We start from the raw sequence: 20917 nt of genomic DNA on the forward strand, positions 1-20917 counted from the left end.
TTGTAGTTTCCCAACACCTGGAGAGCCGCAGGTTGCCTACCCCTGCCCTAGTGGCTAGCGAAACACCTGCACTGGCAGTGGCTGCCCCAGAACCCCAGCCCATAGCGGCAGCTTCTTCCTCGCAGTTACGGATACCTATCCCACCTAAGTTCGATGGGGACCCCAAATTTTGCAGAAGATTTTTAAATCAATGCTCCATACAATTCGAGCTGTTACCCGGGAACTTCCCTTCCGAAAAAGCAAAAGTGGCCTATGTGATTTCTCTGTTGTCCGGTCAAGCCTTAGCATGGGCTTCCCCTTTATGGGAGAGGGATGATCCCATTCTATATAACTTCAACACCTTTTTGTCCACTTTTAAGAAAATATTCAATGAGCCAGGAAGGGTATCTAATGCCGCTACCGGCTTATTACGTCTTCGCCAGGGAAACCAGTTTGTGGGACAGTATGCGGTCCACTTCAGAACAATGGCCTCTGAACTTCGCTGGAACGAGGAGGCTCTAGTAGCTACGTTCTGGCAGGACCTTTCAGACCGGATCAAAGACGAGCTGGTATCTCAGGAACTCCCTACGTCTCTGGATGATATCATCTCTCTCTGTGTCAAGGTTGATTTGCGATTTAAGGAGCAAAATTCGGAGAAGGAACAATCTCGGCGCAGTATGATTCGCTTGGCCCCCAACTTCCAAACCCCTGTTCTTCCTCCCGAAGCGCCTATGCAACTGGGGAGGACCCGCCTGTCGGCCGAAGAAAGGGAGAGGAGATTTCGGAACAAGTTGTGTCTCTATTGTGGAGAGAGTGGCCATCTTCTGAGTTCTTGTCCTAAACGCCCGGGAAACGACAGGGCCTAACGAGTTCGGGGGCCTCTTCTCTCAGTCTCAGTCAGTGCCTTGTACTAATGATTGCCTGTCTATCCCCATTTCCCTTCAGTTAGGACAGAAGATTTTTCTGCAGTCTGCACTTTTTGACTCCGGAGCCGCAGGAAATTTCATCTCTGCCGCAGTAGTTAAACAATTCGCTATTCCCACACAAGCCTTGGGACAACCCATCTCATTGCTGGCCATTGATGGGGAAGAATTCCTGAGGGGTCCATTCTGGTACGCACTATTCCCCTCCCTCTCCAGATCGGAGCGCTTCATCGGGAAAAGATCTCTTTTCTAGTAATTCAGAAATCTACCAACCCAGTCATCCTAGGACTTCCATGGCTTCGTCTCCATTCTCCCACCTTAGGTTAGAAATCAGGTCACATATTGTCCTGGGGACCGTCCTGCTTCTCTCACTGCCTTCAGAAAGTGGTCCCTCCAGATATTCCCAGATGTTCCCAAAAATTTCCTGTAACTCTTTTGCCTGAACCATACTAAGCCTTCTCTGATGTTTTTTGTCAACAAGAGGCCACTAGGCTTCCTCCTCACAGAATCTGGGATTGTGGAATTGACCTTATACCTGGTAAACCTATTCCTAGTGCCCGTGTTTACCCCCTTTCCCTTCCGGAGTCTAAGACTATGGAGGAGTACTTCCAAGAAAATCTAAAGAGGGGCTTCATCCGCAAGTCTGCCTCCCCAGCTGCGGCTGGCTTCTTCTTCGTAAAAAAGAAAGATGGGGTCTCCGCCCTTGCATAGATTACAGAGGTCTGAATGCTATTACCATTAAAAATCTGTATCCTCTGCCACTGATTTCCGAATTGTTTGCCCGTATTAAGGGTGCCACCATCTTCTCTAAATTTGATCTCAGAGGAGCGTATAACTTCATACGCATTAAGGAGGGGGATAAATGGAAAACTGCGTTCAACACCCGAGACGGCCACTTTGAGTACCTGGTCATGCCCTTCGGGTTATGCAATGCCCCGGCTATCTTTCAGGGCTTTATGAATGAGCTCTTTCAAGATCTCTTGTATCAATCCGTAGTCATCTACTTGGACGACATCCTCATCTTTTCTCAAGATCTAGTATCTCATCTCAATCATGTACTGGAAGTCCCCTCTTGTATCCGGAGAAATCATCTGTTTTGCAAATTTGAAAAATGTACCTTCGAGCAGGAACAAATTCCTTTCCTGGGATATATTATTTCTGGCACCGGACTACAGATGGATCCCACCAAATTGAAAGCCATACTTGACTGGCCTCAACCTTCTGGTCTTAAGGCTACCCAACGCTTCCTAGGATTCTCCAAATACTATCGTCAATTCATCAAAGGTTATTCTTCTCTTGTGGCTCCCATCACTGCATTGCCCCTTAAATCTGCTGATGCTAGCATATGGTCCACTGAGGCTATCCAAGCCTTTATATCATTAAAGTCTCTCTTCTCGTCTGCACCCATTCTTTAACAGCCTGATTGTTCACGTCCTTTTATCCTGGAGGTAGATGCGTCTTCCGTTGGTACTGGAGCCGTACTGTCACAACGGAGCCCTTCTGGCAAACTTCATCCTTGCGGATTCTTTTCCCATCGCTTGTTACCTGCTGAGAGGAATTATGGGATTGGCGACAAAGAGCTCCTGGCCATCAAGTTGGCTCTCTCCGAATGGAGATATCTACTAGAAGGGGCACAATTTCCAATCATCATATATACCGATCGCAAGAATTTTCTTTACTTACGTACTGCCCAATGTCTAAACCCTCGGCAAGCAAGGTGGTCCTTATTCTTCTATGGCTTTGATTTCAACATCACCTTTCACTCTGGATCCAAGAATACGAAGGCAGACGTCTTATCTCGCTCTTTTGATCCAGCTGATATGAAACCTTTGGAGGACAATAAATTCATTGTAAACCCCTGTCGAGTATTGGCAACTACACGCCTGAACAAGGGTTGTCTTCCGGGCAAAACATTCATCCTGCCACGTCTGCGCAATCAACTCCTTAGCTGGGCTCATCACTCTCTCTTCTCTGGGCATGCCGGCATCCGCAAGACCTGGGACTTGTTGTCCCAAAGTTACTGGTGGCCTTCTTTACGGGAGGATGTGAAGAAATTTGTTTCTGCTTGTTCCAAATGTGCTCAACACAAGACCTCTAGGAAAAGACCTTATGAATGTTTGCTCCTATTACCCATTCCTGAATACCCGTGGTCACAGATTTCAATGGACTTTATCACAGACCTTCCACCTTCCAAATCCTGTACTGTGGTGGTAGTGGTCACAGATCCCTTCTCTAAAACAGCCCACTTTATTGCTCTTAAAGGCCTTCCATCTTCCTCCTCCTTAGCCGATATTTTTATTAAAGAAATATTTTGCCTCCATGGCTGTCCTCAACATATTGTTTCCGATCGTGGATCACAGTTCATAACCAAATTTTGGAGATACTTCTGCAGTAAGTCCGGAATTAAGCTTGATTTTTCCTCCGCATATCATCGCCAGTCCAATGGGTCTACGGAGAGAACCAACCAAGAATTAGAAAAATTCTTAAGAATATTTATCTCAAGTAATCAAGATAACTGGGTATATCTTCTCCCATGGGCCGAGTTCACCCATAACAATCATTTTCATGAGGCCATCTCTAACTCCCCCTTTTTTGTTCTTTATGGCTACCATCCTAGACTTCCCACCTTCTCTCAAATTACACCTTCCGAAGTTCCGGCAGTAGACTCATTGTTTCGTAACTTCTCTTCTATTTGGGAACAAACCAAGAGGAATTTAAAGAGTGCAACCATTCGTTCCAAAAAATCTTATGATAAGAGGAGGAGAGTAAGCCCAAGCTTTTCTATCGGTGACAGGGTATGGCTATCCACTCAAAACATTCGTTTAAAGGTTCCCAGTAAGAAATTTGCTCCCAAGTTCATTGGCCTGTTCGCTATTTCTGAGGTCATCAATCCGGTAGCTTTCAGATTGAGTCTGCCTCCTTCCCTACGCATTCCAAATGTCTTTCATGTCTCCTTGTTAAAACCAATGGTAACCAACAAATTCTCCTCTCCATCAAGAGTTCCTCCTTCTATTGTGGACCAGGATCAAGAGGAATATAAGATTAAGACTATTCTGGATTCTCGCAAAGTTCAAGGTTCCATATAGTTCTTGGTGGATTGGAAGGGTTATGGCCCTGAGGAGCGCTCCTGGGTAAAAGCCACTGATCTGCACGCTCCCCGTCTACTCAAACTGTTCCATAATTTTTTTTCCTTAAAACCCTGTTAGGTGTCCGGAGTCCACCCTTAAGGAAGGGGGTACATCATGTAATCAATTTGTCACAAACTTACTTGCTTCCTGTTGCTGATTTTCCTGTCTCTGTGTACAGCAGCACTTCCTGGTTTGGGTGGTCACATGATCGTGGCTGGGAGGCGGCTTTTACTATCCACAGACTATATTAAGCTCACCTGGACACTGCAGCCTTGTCAGAGCAACAAGTTCACTTACCTGTTCCTGGCTCCTGTGCATCGTGGATTGCTGTGTCTTCTAGTCTCCTGTGTCTTCCTGTGTGCTGATCTCTGCCTGTTAGACTATCCTGGCTCTCCAATCCCTGTGTACCGACCCGGCTTGCTGATCATCCCTCTGTTCTTGTGACCCGTGTACCGACCCCGGCTTGTTTGACTCCGAGTTGCCTCCTGATTCTGCCTGACTCCATTCCTGTGCACCGAACCGGCTTGTCTGACTCCGCATCTTCCGCTGCACTACATCTTGAGGCGCACCTGAGGACCGTGACCTGCGACTCCTGGCAGCGAAGCCCACCCCGCCTTGCGGCGATTCTTTGTGAACACCGGGGAGATCGTTAGACTCCGCGCCTCAGGTAAGCCAGCGCTTATCAAGATTAGTAGTAGTAGAATCCAGTATCTATTGCACAATTACTGTACACACACCCACACACGTCAGTTGTGTAACGAAACATAATGGTCACCGCCCGCAGTAAGCTCTCAGCACGCGACCACACGACCAATCACAAGCTGAGCAGTGCCACAAGCCATCACAACCAGCACGGACAAAGTATGCATGCATCGGACTCGACACAAGCAGCCTGCATGCACCGTTTTAACAATTTGCCTCCGACCTGCTACGCTTGACAGGGCGATTCAAGTCCACATGGACCAAACATCAAATGTTCAAAAGTTACTTTTAAAACTTGGAAAATCCGTTGGCAAAAGGTGCCGGAACTCAGTTCCGGTGAGTTCTATGACAAAAAAAGCACTGGGTAAAGTCATCCATTTTGTCCAAAGGGATAGCTCTTCTGGCATGTAACAGTAGCCTTCCCAAGTTTCTGACGGATTTACTCATATTTATGGACATCTGATTCGAATACGTTGAAAAGAGACTGCCCCATCAGCATGATGCATCTGTCATTTTTAAAGGTGAATAAAATTTCATCTTGCTTTATGTCGCTCTAATGCTACCAAAAGTCACCACTGATGTGGGGGGAAAAAGACTGAGCAAAGGCACAAAGAGACAGGACTGTTTTTCCCTTGTTTGGGTTTTTCGCACTTTTAGTTTAGTTTCCATTTCTTCATGTGTCGCCTCAGACATTTGTTTTGCAAACAATCTTTTGCAAGCAGCACAGTGCATGAAACCTTTAGAACCGTCTTTTTATGGTTGTTTGCATGGAATCAGAACACCGCATTCTGTCCTTAATAGCTTGGAGTTGTGTGCAAATTTACCTCTCCGTTCCTTCGAGTGCTTGTTTTAGGTAACCAAACAACTTCAGCCTCATTACGCTGAAGAATTCTCAATATGCCGGACTATTTTTGGGACAGGTTTCTCACAGTTTAGGCAGTACTGCTTTTGTTATGCACTATGGATCCATTATTTTATGGAAAGTGTTTGGATGGACAACGCATCAGATTTTTGTCCTTGTGTGTTTAAAACACATCTGGTAGTGAATTGTTATGTGTAGAACAAGTCTCTGTGTTTTTTTTTATCTTTATACCGCTTCCCTGCAATGGTTTTGCTGCTGTTTCTCTTATATGAACTACTGTTCTCTGAAGGGTCAGATAAATACTCATTTCCACTGTGATCCAGGCTATAAGCAGAGCTGTCAGCAATGACACGTAAGATATTCATATTTAGTCATCAGTTCTGTGTCATACTCCACTGCTTCAGCAGGAGAAGGCTGTGATAATGTCCTTCTCTTATTACCATTTTGTATAATGAGGAGGGGAAGCTGCGATATCATTTTCAAATGTGTGTATGAGTCTGCAGTTCCACTAATGGACAGTATTGGAGTACACTCCACTTTCCTATCTACAGGATAAACACACACACTTTATGTCTGATAAAGGTGACTCATAGGGACATGCCAGATTTTGATGCTTGGTCTATTAGGTAGGTCTCCTGCAATAATTAGCATAGTCAGTTTTGTGGGGACATCATTTTGTTTCCCCACTATGGCTAAGGTACCCACAGTGTTGGTGTGTAAATTGATCCATGTCACCTCACGTATAGGAATCCCAATACACATACATAGAAAACCTGGTCCCAGCACCTTAGAAGAGATGTCACCCCTTGACCTGTTGTATTATAGGAAGCTACAATTATTTTACTTGGTTGTCACAAATATGATGTGTGCATTGAATCCATTGAGCAGTGAAGGATTTGTTATCCAAATCTATGGTTATGTGCATTGTCTCTCTGGAAGAAGATTGTGGGCCTCATGCTGAGTTTTGCTGAATAAATTATGCCTACATCCATATACAGATTTGGTATTCTATGTCTTTACGTTTGGAGATGTGAGACGGGGGAGGGGGGGGAAGGTGTGTCCAAACACAGACTATGAACAGTAAGGGAATGTTCGTGCAATTGTGAACTGAGGCAGACCGCACAGTGGCACATTTACAACTATCAGTAGTTAAATCAATTGCGGGTGCCTGAGGGCTGGTGCAAATAAATGCTGATGATGGTCACTAGTACTAACTAGCCACTTCTGATTGGGTGCTTTCGAATTCACCTCTGAAACAGATAAGTGTTTTCTTCATTGAACATGCACATATTATTTTGTTATTTGTTTATAGTTTGTCGCTCATAATATGTAAACAAATTTGTCTTGTGCTTATGACCTGGTTAAGTGAAGGTATATCTGATGGTATGTACACCTGACATAAATATTGTGTATATGCTAATTAAGTCAATCACTAAAAACTATGTGGAAAACACAATAAATAAATTATATAAAGTGATAATACAAGGTGATAATAAAAATAATTCTGTCCACAATAATGTGCAGATCTTTGATCTGATCCTGTGTTTTGAAACAAATCTTACATTGATGAATCTAAAAAAGAAAAAAACAAATATATACAGTGAAGTTTTCTTTTTGAGATTTATAAATTCAAGATTTGTTTGAAAAAACTGGATCAGATCAAAGATTTCACATTGTTGTAGACACAATTTTATATATTATCCCTTTATATTATCACTTTATGGGGCATGCTTAACAAGCACCACAAAAAAAATGTTTCAATCCTTATCGCATTGATAAGGATTGAACTAATTCTCATATTTATAAAAAAATCTCCACAGAAACAGCAGTTCCGAAAAACGGCTGTTCCTGTGAAGTGGAACACTTACCTTTACACTGGCTCTTCACTTGCAGTCTTGATTATGATCTTGTTTCCTGCTTTGAATCCCTGTGCGCATGCACCAATCGTAAAAATTGGGCATTCGCACAGAAAACCCTACTGTGCAGTGTGAATAATGAACAGTTGTCATGTGACAGGGAGGGACCACATGATCCTCCACGCATACGCTGTCCAGCTCTGCTCTTCAAAGCAGAGCTGACAGTAATGAAAAGTTTCAATTACAGTAATGTACACTAGCTTGAGCTGGCGAACATTGCCATATGTGTAAAGTATTTTCATACTTTCTTGAATTGTGGTACATAGTAGTCCCCATAGACATCTATGGGGACTGCTATGTATTTCGACAAAAAAATGCCAAAACTGAGGAAATTTGTTATCCTTGTCATGTAAATGGTGGGTTATCTTCTCCATTCAGGCAATGAACCAAACATAGGACTTCACTGCATAAATGTGGGGAAGGTAGTTCTGCTTCCATGTCTTGACAATGAAGCATTTAGTGGCAGAATATGGAATGCTAATTTAGCAGAATATTTAGCTGAATCCAGGAGAGGATAACAGAAGAGAAAGGTCTAAGGGTCCTTGCTGATGGGACAAGGGAGAAGCAAGAAGAGAAGTACTTCTAGAAGGAGAAAATTTTGGGGCAAGACCACCAGATATTTAGAAACGATCACACCTGTCCACAGCCATGCCAGCAAGTTAAGGAGCTAGAAAGATACACTTTGGCAATCTTATCAGGGGTGAAGTTCCTTATATAGTAAACTTTATAATAGGGGTGAGCTGGTTCGGATTTTTGAAATCCGAACACCACCGAACAGTGCCGATTCCCGCCCGACGCAAAACTCAGAACGAAGCAAAATGTCATCATCCCGCCGTCGGATCTCGCGAGATATGGATTCATATTATTCCCCACTTCCCGCCCCCATCTTCACTCGGGCATTGGAGAGGGAAGAGGGAGGGTGTGTGGTGGTGTCCTCTGTCCTGCTCAGTCCAATGGTGCTGTCCGTTGCTCTGTCCTGCTCAGTCCAGGGGTGCTGTACTGTGCTCTGTCCTGCTCAGTCCAGTGGTGCTGTCCTGCTCAGTCCAGTGGTGCTGTCCTGTGCTCTGTCCTGCTCAGTCCAGTGGTGCTGTCCTGCTCAGTCTAGTGGTGCTGTCCTGCTCAGTCCAGTGGTGCTGTCCTGTGCTCTGTCCTGCTCAGTCCAGTGGTGGTGCTGCCATAATTCCAGTGGTGCTGTCCTGTGTTGTCCTGTGCTGCTTAAGTCCAGTCCAGTGGCACTGCCATATAAATCCAGTCCAGTGGTGCTGTCCTGTGTCCAGTCCAGTGGAACAGCCATTTAAATCCAGTGGTGCTGCTCTGTGCTCTGTCCTGCTCAGTCCAGTGGTGCTCTCCTGTGCCGCATATAATTTTTAAAGGCTTTGCCGAGTGTGTGTGGTTTAGGGGTACGCTCTCTTGGGCTGCATATAATGGAGAACAAAAATTTAGAGGATAAAGTAGGGAAAGATCAAGAACCACTTCCTCCTAATGCTGAAGCTGCTGCCACTAGTCATGACATAGACGATGAAATGCCCTCAACATCGTCTGCCAAATCCGATGCCCAATGTCATAGTAGAGGGCATGTAAAATCCAAAAAGCCAAAGTTCACTAAAATTATCCAAAAAAGCAATTAAAATCATATGAGGAGAAACGTAAACTTGCCAATATGCCATTTACGACACGGAGTGGCAAGGAACAGCTTAGGCCCTGGCCTGTGTTCATGACTAGTGGTTCAGCTTCACACAACTATCTAAGCCCTCCTCCTCCCCCCCTCTAGAAAATTTAAGAGAGTTAAGCTATCATCAAAAACACAGCAAACAACTCTGCCTTCTAAAGACATGGCATCACAAATCCCCAAGGAGAGTCAAGGGTGTTGGTGGTTGTGATGCCTGACCTTCCCATCACTGTATGGGAAGAGGTGGCTCCTTCCACCATTTGCAGCACGCCCTCTGCATATGCTGGAAGGATCACCCACAGTGCAGTTCCAGATTTTTATAATGAAGGTGTCAATGTTGTACACCAGGAGGAGCATATTGATGTAGCTGGCGCTGAGGAGGAAGTTGACGAGGAGGATGCTGATGTGGTTTGCTTAAATGAGGCACCAGGGGGGAAACAGTTGTTGTCCATGGGATGAAAAAGCACATCGTCATGACTGGGCAGAAGACTAATAAATCCACCTCTTCGGTCTGGAATTATTTCTATCCCAATCCGGACAACAAATGTATTGCCATATGTAGCTTATGTAAAGCTGCAATAAGCAGGGGTAAGGATCTTGGCCACCTAGGGACATCCTCCCTTATATGTCACCTGAAGACCCTTCATTATTCTGTGTTTAGTTCAGGAACTGTGGCTAGGACCGTCAGCAGTCCAGGGACACCTAAATCTCTTGGTCCTATTGTATCCACACCAGTAACACCCTCCTCGTCAATTTCCTCCTTGATCCGGATCAGAGGTAGTCCTGCAGGCCATGTCACCGGCATGACTGAGTCCTCTTCAATCTGGGTTTCTTCCGGAGGATCCTGCAGCGCTACGCCTACTACTGCCGCTGCTGCTGTTGGGAGTCGGTCATCTTCCCAGAGGGGAAGTCATAAGACCACTATGTCTTTCACTAAGCAATTGACCATACAACAGTCGTTTGCCATGAGGATGAAGTAGTCATCCTATGGCAAAGCTGACAACTGGGGACTTGACAGCTATGTTGGTGTTAGACGTGCGTCCGGAGTCCGCCATCAGTGGAGTGGGATTTAGACGGTTGATGGAGGTATAGTGTCCCCGGTACCAAATCCCGTCTAGATTCCACTTCCCTAGGCAGGCGATACCCGGGATGTACAGAGAAGTACGAAAAAGTGTCCTCTGCGCTCTAAAAAATGCGCTTCTACCCACTGTCCACTTAACCACGGACATGTGGACAAGTGGTTCAGGACAAACTAAGGACTATATGACTGTGACAGCCCACTGGGTAGATGCATCGCCTTCCGCAGCAACAGCAGCAGCAGCATCAGTAGCAGCATCTCTGAAACACCTGCTCAGGCAACTTTGTGTATCACCGGTTTCAGTAAGAGGCACAACACCGACAACCTCTTAGAGAAACTGAGGGAAATCATCTCGCAGTGGCTTACCCCACTTAAACTCTTCTGGGGATTTGTGGTGTCGGACAACGCCAGTAACATTGTGCGGGCATTACATATGGGCAATTTCCAGCACGTGCCATATTTTGCCCACACAATAAATTTGGTGGTGCAGCATTATCTTAAAAAAGTGACAGGGGTGTGCAGGATATGCTTGCAAAGGCCCGCAAAATTACTTTCGCCATTCTGCCACTGCCTACCGAAGACTGGAACACCATCAAAAAAGCCTGAACCTGCCCTGCCATCACCTCAAACAAGAGGTTGTGACGCGCGGGAACTCCACCCTCTATATGCTGCAGAGGATGGAGGAGCAGCAAAAGGCCATTCAACCCTACACAGCCACCTACGACATAGGCAAAGGAGTGGGGATGCGCCTGAGTCAAGCGCAGTGGAGACTGATTTTCGTGTTGTGCAAGGTTCTCCAGCCGTTTGAACTTGCCACACGAGAAGTCAGTTCCGACACTGCCAGCTTGAGTTAGGTGATTCCCCTGATCAGGCTGTTGCAGAAGCAGCTGGAGAAAGTGAGGGAGGAGCTGGTAAAGCATTGCAATTCCACAAAGCATGTAGCTCTTGTGGATGAAGCCCTTCGTACGCTTTGCCAGGATCCGAGGGTGGTCAGTCTTTTAAAGTCAGAGGAATACATTCTGGCCACCATGCTCGATCCTCGGTTTAAAGCGTATGTTGTGTCTCTGTTTCCGGAGGACACAAGTCTACAGCAGTGCAAAGACCTGCTGATCAGGAGATTGTCATCTGAAGAGGACCGTGACATGGCAACAGCTCCTCCTTCATTTTCTTCCACACCTGTGGCTGCGAGGAAACAGCTGAGATTTCCTAAACGACCCGCTGGCGGGGATGCAGAGCAGGCAGGACCGAATTTGATCATCTGGTCCAGACTGAAGGACCTGCCAACGATTGCTGACATGTCTACTGTCGCTGCATTGGATGCTGTCACCATTGAAAAAATGGTGGAGGATTACTTTGGTGACAGCATGCAAGTAGACATATCAGACAGTCCTTACTTGTACTGACAGGAGAAAAAGGCAGTTTTGAAGCCCCTGCACAAACTGGCTCTATTTTACCTGAGTTGTCCCCCCTCCAGTGTGTACTCAGAAAGAGTTTTTAGTGCAACGGGGAACCTGGTCAGTGAGCGGCGAAGGAGGTTGCATCCGCAAAATGTGGAGAAGATGATGTTCATCAAAATGAATTATCAATTCTTCAATGAAGACCAGCAATGGCCTCCAGAGACTACAGAGGGACCTGTGATTGTGGAGTCCAGCGGGGACGAATTGATAATGTGTGAGGATGAGGAAGTACACACTGAAGGGGGCGAGGAATCAAAGGATGAGGATGAGGACGACATCTTGCCTCAGTAGAGCCAGTTTCCTTTGTACAGGGAGAGATAAATTGCTTTTTTTGTGTGGGGGCCCAAACAAACCAATCATTTCAGCCACAGTAGTTTGGTAGGCCCTGTCGCTGAAATGATTGGTTTGTTAAAGTGTGCATGTCCTTTTTCCGCAACATAAGAGTGGGTGGGAGGGCCCAAGGACAATTCCATCTTGCACCTCTTTTTCTTCTTTGCCAGCTCGTTTTGTGGGGGTCCAAACGAACTAATCATTTCAACCACAGTTTTGTAGGCCCTGTCTCTGAAATGATTGGTTTGTTAAAGTGTGCATGTCCTATTTCCCCAACATAAGGGTGGGTGGGAGGGCCCAAGGACAATTCCATCTTGCACCTTTTTTTTTGGCATTATGTGCTCTTTGGGGCCTAGTTTTTCAAACTGCAATCCTGTCTGCCACTGCAGTGCCACTCCTAGATGGGCCACGTGTTTGTGCCGCCCACTTGTGTCGCTTAGCTTAGTCATCCAGCTACCTCGGTGCAACTTTTTGGCCTAAAAACAATATTGTGAGGTGTGAGGTGTTCAGAATAGACTGGAAATGAGTGGAAATGAATGTTATTGAGGTTAATAATAGCGTAGTGAAAAAATAAATAAATCTGGATTTTAGCAGTTTTTATGCTTTTTTTAAAAAAAAATCAGAACCCAAAACCCAAAACCTTGAGGGGGGTGTTTTGACAAAACCCATTAGAACCCAAAACCTGAAGGTAATCAGAACCCAGAACCCAAAACGCGAAAAGTGGCCGGTGCACATGCCTACTTTATAAGCATTCCTCTAATGGATCTAGAGGCTACCTGTTCCCTGATAATTTCCCAGTAGCGCTCCTACGGGGAGAGGGGATGCCAGATCTCACTTTGTATTTCACATAGGGATAGGCAATTCCCTATTTCTAGCAAGGCAGCTTGTCATTGATGTGATGCCACATTTTTGTATTTAATGTGCATAAGCTACTGGTGATGAGCAGGATGCATCTTGAAACACCTGCATGTGCAGCTTTTTAGAGCTTATTTTTGAAACACATATGCATATAACTCAGCATCAGCCTCTGCATTATCATGTTTTTTCCTGAGACATACTGTAGGAAATGATAAATGCTCACTTTTATTCTGTGTTGCAATGTTATTGTGCCACTACGCAGATATAAAATATTTGAGAAAATAGTTACACTAGATTGTAGCGCTCATGAGATGGGCCTTCTCTAACCTTTCATTTCATCTCTGCACTTATTCTTCCACCTTATATGCTCCTATTTTAGGTTTGCTCTCTTTTACCTACTGTTCAGTGCTACAGAGCATTGTGGCACCTCACATAACAATGACAATAAGAAAATAAGACTGCATACTGCATGCTTTTATACAGGTGGTGGTATTCCATAGTGATTTCTAATATTGTATAATTAATATTGTATACAGGAAGTGCAGGGGTGGTCATTAAACTGTTGAGTGTATTGTAAGTGACATAAGGTTTGGCTGCAATAACTGAAAAGGAAGACTGAAGCAGAGAAGCACAAGGTGTTGCTAAAAGAAGATTTATGCAAAACTCTGACATAATTATGTCACTATCAGACACAACTAAGAACAAAATTTATTTTGATATCAGTAAGAAACCAACATAATGATATATTTCAGTTGTTTCACCAGTTCTTACAACGTTCACTCATCTGGCATTATTCACAATTCAATGTTAATGGATGAAGACAGGCTCCATGAAATATTCCTCTGCTCAAACTGCATCAATTTTTATATGAAAAAATGTTCAAAAAGCTATGTATGCATGTATGTGTATGTATATATATATATATATATATATATATATATATATATATATATATATATGTATATATATATATATTATCACAGACTGTATTACTCATTCTTTATAGACATCAGCTATATCTTGAACAAAGGACAGTGTGTCTTAATTCAGATTGTGCTGCTTTCTGACCCAAATCTATGCCCTGCCTAATTTTGCACAGCAAATAATTGTTCCCCATTGGATACACTCTGAAAGTTGACTAAAATTTAATCTTCATTGCATTCATTGACATTGAACTGGTAATTCCACTGTCAGTGTTTTATGAAAACATTTTAAATGCTACATCATTAACTTATTGGTCTGCCGCTTTGACTGTCCAATTTTGTGCTGTGTTGCACATAACATATGCAAATAACTGTGAATTACATGATTTCTTTTTATGCCTGGAATGCCCTGAAAGTAAAAAACCACTGGAGGCTATTTAAACATTAGTGAAGCAGCCACGTCAAAGCCACAATAAAACGAGATTATGAAAATCATATTAACCACATAATGGTCAGAGTACCAGTGAAGACTTTCAATTTTGTTAATTACTTGTTAAACCTTTTTATTTCCAGCGTAAACTCAAAATTGTATATAGTTTTGCTTTCGCCATAGGAATGAATTTTTTTTGCTTTTGCAATACTTTGACAGATATAGATTTTTTTGTGTTATATATTATATTTTACATTTTACAAGGAAAAACTGGTGTAAATTTTGAAAGTGTAAAATGAGTTTAAATACACTCCAAACTCACTAAAAAAGGGGGAAAACTCAAGGCAGATGAGAAGTGACCACTGTGACTTAATGTACTTGAAAACGGTTTGCCTGACATGTGAAATCTACACGGTATGCTTTCTTTTCATGGAAATACATGTGGACAGCATGGTGGCTTAGTGACTAGTTCTTCTGCCTCACAGCACTGGGGTCATGAGTTCGAGTCCCGACCATGACCTTATCTGTGTGGAGTTTGTATGTTTTCCCCGTGTTTGCGTGGGTTTCCTCTGGGTGCTCCAGTTTCCTCCCACATTCCAAAAACATTAGTAGGTTAATTTGCTGCTATCAAACTGACCATAGTGTCTGTCTATGTGTGTGCATGTTAGGGAATTTAGACTGTAAGCTCCAATGGGGCAGGGACTGATGTAAGTGGAATTAGTAGCACTATATAAATAGCTGATGATGATGACATCTATACATTGCAATAAAATGCCATCTTGAGAAAACTAATCCAATTTACCCTAATATTAGCAATTATACACTGACACAACTGAATTCCGTATGTACAGTATGTTGGAACTTTTGCATTATGAAAACATAAACTTATGTTTAAAACACGCCCAGATAATGGGCGTGTTTTGATACACAAATAAAGAAACACATAAGAAAAATCTGTCCAGTACAATGTACTGTAACTGGGTAATTTTTGTGGAATAAAATGTAGAAAAGAATACAGTACCACAGTAATTGCAGGAAAAAATAGTAAATTTAGCAATCAAAGCATGTGTATGCTAGTTAGTGCTATTATTGGTGCATATACAATACACTGTATAACATGAGTGTTTGATCATCCTTTCCAAGTCCATAAGCAGAACATTAATTTCATGTTGAAGTATCCCAGCATTATGGTCACAAGCAATTGATCCCAACAGCATTATAGATAATATTGCAATGATTCACAGCTCCCCCAATAATTTTATGGAATAATGTTCTCGTTATTATGAAATTTTAAAGATTTTGGAAGACACAAAGCCATACTGTGCCCATGTGAAAGCAAGAAGCCATAACTCAGTGCTTTAATACAAGACATAGAGCTCCACGGTTAGTTTCAATAAATTTATATTTCACACTAAAGATGTATTACGGTGGCTTAGTGGTTAGTACTTCTGCCTCACAGCACTGGTTTCATGAGTTTGATTCCTGATCATAGCCTTATCTGTTTGGAGTTTGTATGTTCTCCCCGTGTTTGCTTGGGTCTCCTTCAGGTGCTCCAGTTTATTTCCCACATTCCAAAAACATACTAGTAGGCAGGGGCAGACTGGGCTGGGGGTAGGGGGGCATTTGCCCCCTGGGCCCGTCCCATATTGGGCTACGTTGAGCTGGGTTACTGGGCCACCTGCATTTTGGGGAAATTCTCAGATCTTCATTAGTTCACTGTTGTATCTAGAGATCAGAACTCAGTAGGAGAGTTTGATGTTTTTCTTGCAGAGAGATCAGCATCAAACCAGTTTCAGTTTCACAAAATTAATGTACCCTTCCATTATCTGAGTTTCCCTGGCAGACCTTTGATTGACCTGATGTCTTTTAAAATCAAAGTGGCAAAACAATATTTCTTTCTATTTAGAAGAGAAAACAGATACTTATTTTTGTTCCCAGAATAGCTTGTGAGTATCCTCTCTGAACAGGAGACTGTTGTTCTTATTTTTGGTAGGTGGCTTAGATACCACTTCTTACTTGAGATAGACACTGTACCCACCTAGAGCTAGAAGGGCTAACATCCTGTATGTCGTTCAGAGCATAGACTAACTTAAAACTGAAGAATATGGTAATCTGTAGCTGGGGTACTATTGGCAATCAATATTTCTATGTGTGTCTGTGGGTTGGTTAACACTCAAGCATTGTTTGTATTTTTTATTCTGATGAAATGTCATAATATAATAATATAATCCTGCTTGCATTGATGGAAAATATCTGATTGATTATGCCTTAAATTGGTAATAATGCACCATATAACTCATTTTTGCCAGCACCTCCTCCTCCATGTTTTTTAATGCTAATTTGGGAAATGCCTCCTGAACGGTGCTGCCACATTTACAACATCTATATTGGCTTGATTGGCCATGCTCCCAATTTACCCAGACCACATATCAATCTTCCTAGACACAGCTCATTCCGACTTTCCATGCTCCCAATCCACAAGACCATGCACACTGTTTTTAACAAGAAAGTATAAGCCTGCTTGGAGGTTTGCTGCCAGAATCTCGGGCCTCAGCAGTTTTAGATAGCAAATACAACAATAGCAGACAGCGCATTTCTATCTGTCCAGACACGCCACATTCTGCCTTAGTAATACTCCAATTATCTAAGCCTTGCACCTTTCACCAAGGAAGCTGAATATTGCTTGGGAGTTTGCTGCCCTAGTCTTGTGCCTCTCTAGGGCTATATGATAAAGTCAACCATAGCATTTTTCCAAACACTGTTAGCAACTCCCTGGCAACATTGTTCCTATTCCCCACTTAATAGTCAATCTATGCTAAATTCTGTGTAAAAAAAAAAAAAAATACCTTCTATTATGAGCAACTGTACCTTGCTCACAGCAAATTTTCTCATTGTAATTCTTCTGCTTTGTTGTTACCTCATACTGATGCTGGGATTAAAATACAATCAATAAAAAATAGCCTCCCATGCACTTGACTGTTTGAAGTGGAAAGAGAAAAGGATGCAGGATTTTTCCTGTTTCTTGTGATGATTATTTTACATTCAGTATTGGTGTGCTCTATATGCAGAAATGAGGAGAAATGTGAAGTAAATCTAAATTGTGTTACTTGATTTTAATTTTTGATAATGCACAGAACATAGTAATATATAATTTTCCCTTTTCCTAAGCATATTGTCTTCTTGTACAAAATATTTGCTTTGAGATATTAGGCTGTTTTCACTATAAATAGAAATTCAACATACACCCACAAACAATTAATGTTATCTAAGTTCACGCGAAATATCTACCTCTTGCCACCAAAAATCATTTGTAAGTATGTCTATAACATATAACATAGTACAATATTGTGGTACAGTACTATACAATAATATAGTATTAGGCAATGCAATATATTACAATATCAAATTATTGTGATGTCTTTTGTATTTGGTCTCCTCAATGCTTTTCTTATTTTATTCAGTTTACAGCAATATCAGAATTTTGCACTGCATTTTTATTTGATCAAAGGGAAATATAATATTTTGCATTCATCAGATTTTAGAAGAAATTTATGAAAACTTGCGCAAGCAATATAAACAAATGATTCAGAGAAATTCGACAGATTCAAATTTTGGGGTACAGAGTTGTGCCAAATTCGGATCTGAAAATGAGGCAAAAATGTTGTTTCCAGGAAATTTTCACCTATTTTAGATTGAGATCTTCTAGAAATAGCCTTCCCTCCTGTTCTCAGCTGCCATTTAGTATTGATAGAACGTGAAGAGGTTGCTTGCAGCAATTGTGTGCTGAGAAAGTGGGTTGTAGAAGGAATTGTGTCCAAGTAAGGCAATCACCAATGGTACCACCTCATGCCCATGATAGGCGCTTTGTCATGCATGGGTAAAAGACAAAAATATCAACATCTTGTATGTACAAATATTTTTACCCCAACTGAGACAATATATGTCAAGGCATCTGTAGCCTTTGTGATGCCACTATAAGTAGAGGAAGTGATGTTGACCATCTAGGCACCTATTCCTTGTTGCATCATTTGCAGTTAATTCAAGCAGTTTATCAAAAGAAGCAACATCATGTATAGTAACAAGCAGTCTAGCTTTAGCTACCAGCATAATGGATAGATACTTCATGTAATATTTATTGTCAATACCTTCATAAACACAAGCTCATTATTACTATGTAGCTCTGTATTCAATTGCAAACTGACTACCTGTTAATAATAGTCATTAAGGACAAAACGTTAAAAAATAAAAAAAAGTGGGTTTTGTTCATTTTTTTTTTTTTTTTAAATACACTCATTAAGATGTTATTAATGATTGGAAACACATGTTCTAACTTGCATACACAGCTGTCATCACTAGTAATCCTCACTTACACCAGACTTGTAGCCTATGCAAGTGATTAGACTTAAAATCATGTACCTTAGAGATGCCCAAAGCTTTAATCGGGTGCTGTTGTGTGCGATCGAGCCTGGCGCGCCCTTACTGTACATTGACTATGTGTTCACGCCCAGTCCTTTGGCACAATAAACTTTATGGTTTAAAATTTCTTTAAAAAAAATGAGTCACTGCAGGAGTTGCTGTCTTACATTTTCTGGTCTTTTTAGCATTTAGATACCGTATGTAGAACACTGTAGCAGTTCCACACCACCAACTGAAGCAAGAGGTAGTAATGAGGTGGAATTCCACACTTTATATGCTTCAGTGACTGAAGGACCAGAAGAAAGCTATCAAGACCTACACATCAAGCAATGAGGTAGGCAGAAGGGTGACCTGTTACCTTACTCCAGCACACTGGAGAATCCTTTTAGTTTTAAGCAAGCTACTCAAACCATTTGAAATTGTAACAAGTGAAGTGAGTTCAGACACTGCTAGCCTGAGTCAAGGTAAACCCTTAATCAAATAACTGGGAAAAGCAGCTACAGAAGAAAAAGGAGGATATAGAAGTAATGAACAAGAAGAAAAAAGCTGTGTAGATGGGGCACTCCAATAAGAGGATAAAAAGTAATACATTTTATTGGTATGCATTAAAAAAGGGTAGAACTTGGAAGCGAAATATAAAATCAAACATATAACACACAGTGATACAAAATATAAAATGCAATCTGTATTGCAAGGACTCCGAAACTTAACTGTTTGCACTCGTATAGACGGCAGTGAGCTATAATAAGCTATGGCTGTCTAAAGGGATAAGCATGCTAATATATGCCCATTTAATTAGTATATATAGGATATAGAAGTAAGCAATTCTGCTAAATATGTTGGCCTTGTAGATCAAGTTCTTTATTCGCTTTACCAGGACCCAAGGGTTTGCAGCATTTTAAAATTGGATCACTACATTTTGGCAAGAATGCTTGATCCTAGGTTTAAGTCTTATGTAATGTCATATGTAATGTCTTTCTTCCAACTGACACAAATCTTCACAGTTTCAAAAAGCTCCTTGTGAGCCGACTGTCAAGTCGCACACGACACATCCCCTACTTGAGCTTCTTCTAAAAATGTGAGTGCTAGAAAATGCTTCCATTTTCTAACAGTCTCACTGATGTTGCGTGAACACAGTGCATCAATGTAAAATATGGTACGGCTTAAGAGAAATGCCCAAATATATTGACACTTCTACAATGTCTCAATAGCATCCCAGGTAGCCCCTTTGAAATCTGAGAGGAAAAAAGGCAATTTGGAACCCTTGTGTAAACTAGGGATGTGCACCGGCGACTTTTGAGGTCTCGTGTTTTGTGTTTTGGATCCGGATTTTCGTTATTTTTGGGGTTCGGATTTGTCTCGCAAAACACTTGACGAAAGGTCTCAGTTCGGATTTAAGGTTTTGGATTCGGATTTTTTTTGAAAAAAACATAAAAAGTTTAAAAATCAAGTTTTTGGGCTTATTTTCACTCCTAGGCTATTATTAACCTCAATAACATTCAATAACAAGCATTTCCACTAATTTACAGTGTATTCTGAACACCTCACAATATAGTTATTAGTCCAAAACGTTGCAACAAGGTATCTTTCTGGACTGCGTAGAGGAGTGGGTCACCACAATATATATTAAAAACCCTGAACTTTTATGATTCGCACCAATAAATGTACCTGGACTGCGTAGAGGAGTGGGTCACCACAATATATATTAAAAACCCTGAACTTTTATGATTCGCACCAATAAATGTACCTGGACTGCCTAGAGGAGTGGGTCACCACAATATATATTAAAAACCCTGAACTTTTATGATTCGCACCAATAAATGTACCTGGACTGCGTAGAGGAGTGGGTCACCACAATATATATTAAAAACCCTGAACTTTTATGATTCGCACCAATAAATGTACCTGGACTGCCTAGAGGAGTGGGTCACCACAATATATATTAAAAACCCTGAACTTTTATGAATCGCACCAATAAATGTACCTGGACTGCGTAGAGGAGTGGGTCACCACAATATATTAAAAACCCTGAACTTTTATGAATCACACCAATAAATGTACCTGGACTGCGTAGAGGAGTGGGTCACCACAATATATATAATAAGAAAACCATCAACTTGTTTGATTCGCACCAATAAATGTACCTGGCCTGCGTAGAGGAGTGGGTCACCACAATATATATAATAAGAAAACCATCAACTTGTTTGATTCGCACCAATAAATGTACCTGGACTGCGTAGAGGAGT

This window comes from Mixophyes fleayi, chromosome 3 (assembly GCF_038048845.1).
Source record: "Mixophyes fleayi isolate aMixFle1 chromosome 3, aMixFle1.hap1, whole genome shotgun sequence".
Taxonomy (NCBI): domain Eukaryota; kingdom Metazoa; phylum Chordata; class Amphibia; order Anura; family Limnodynastidae; genus Mixophyes; species Mixophyes fleayi.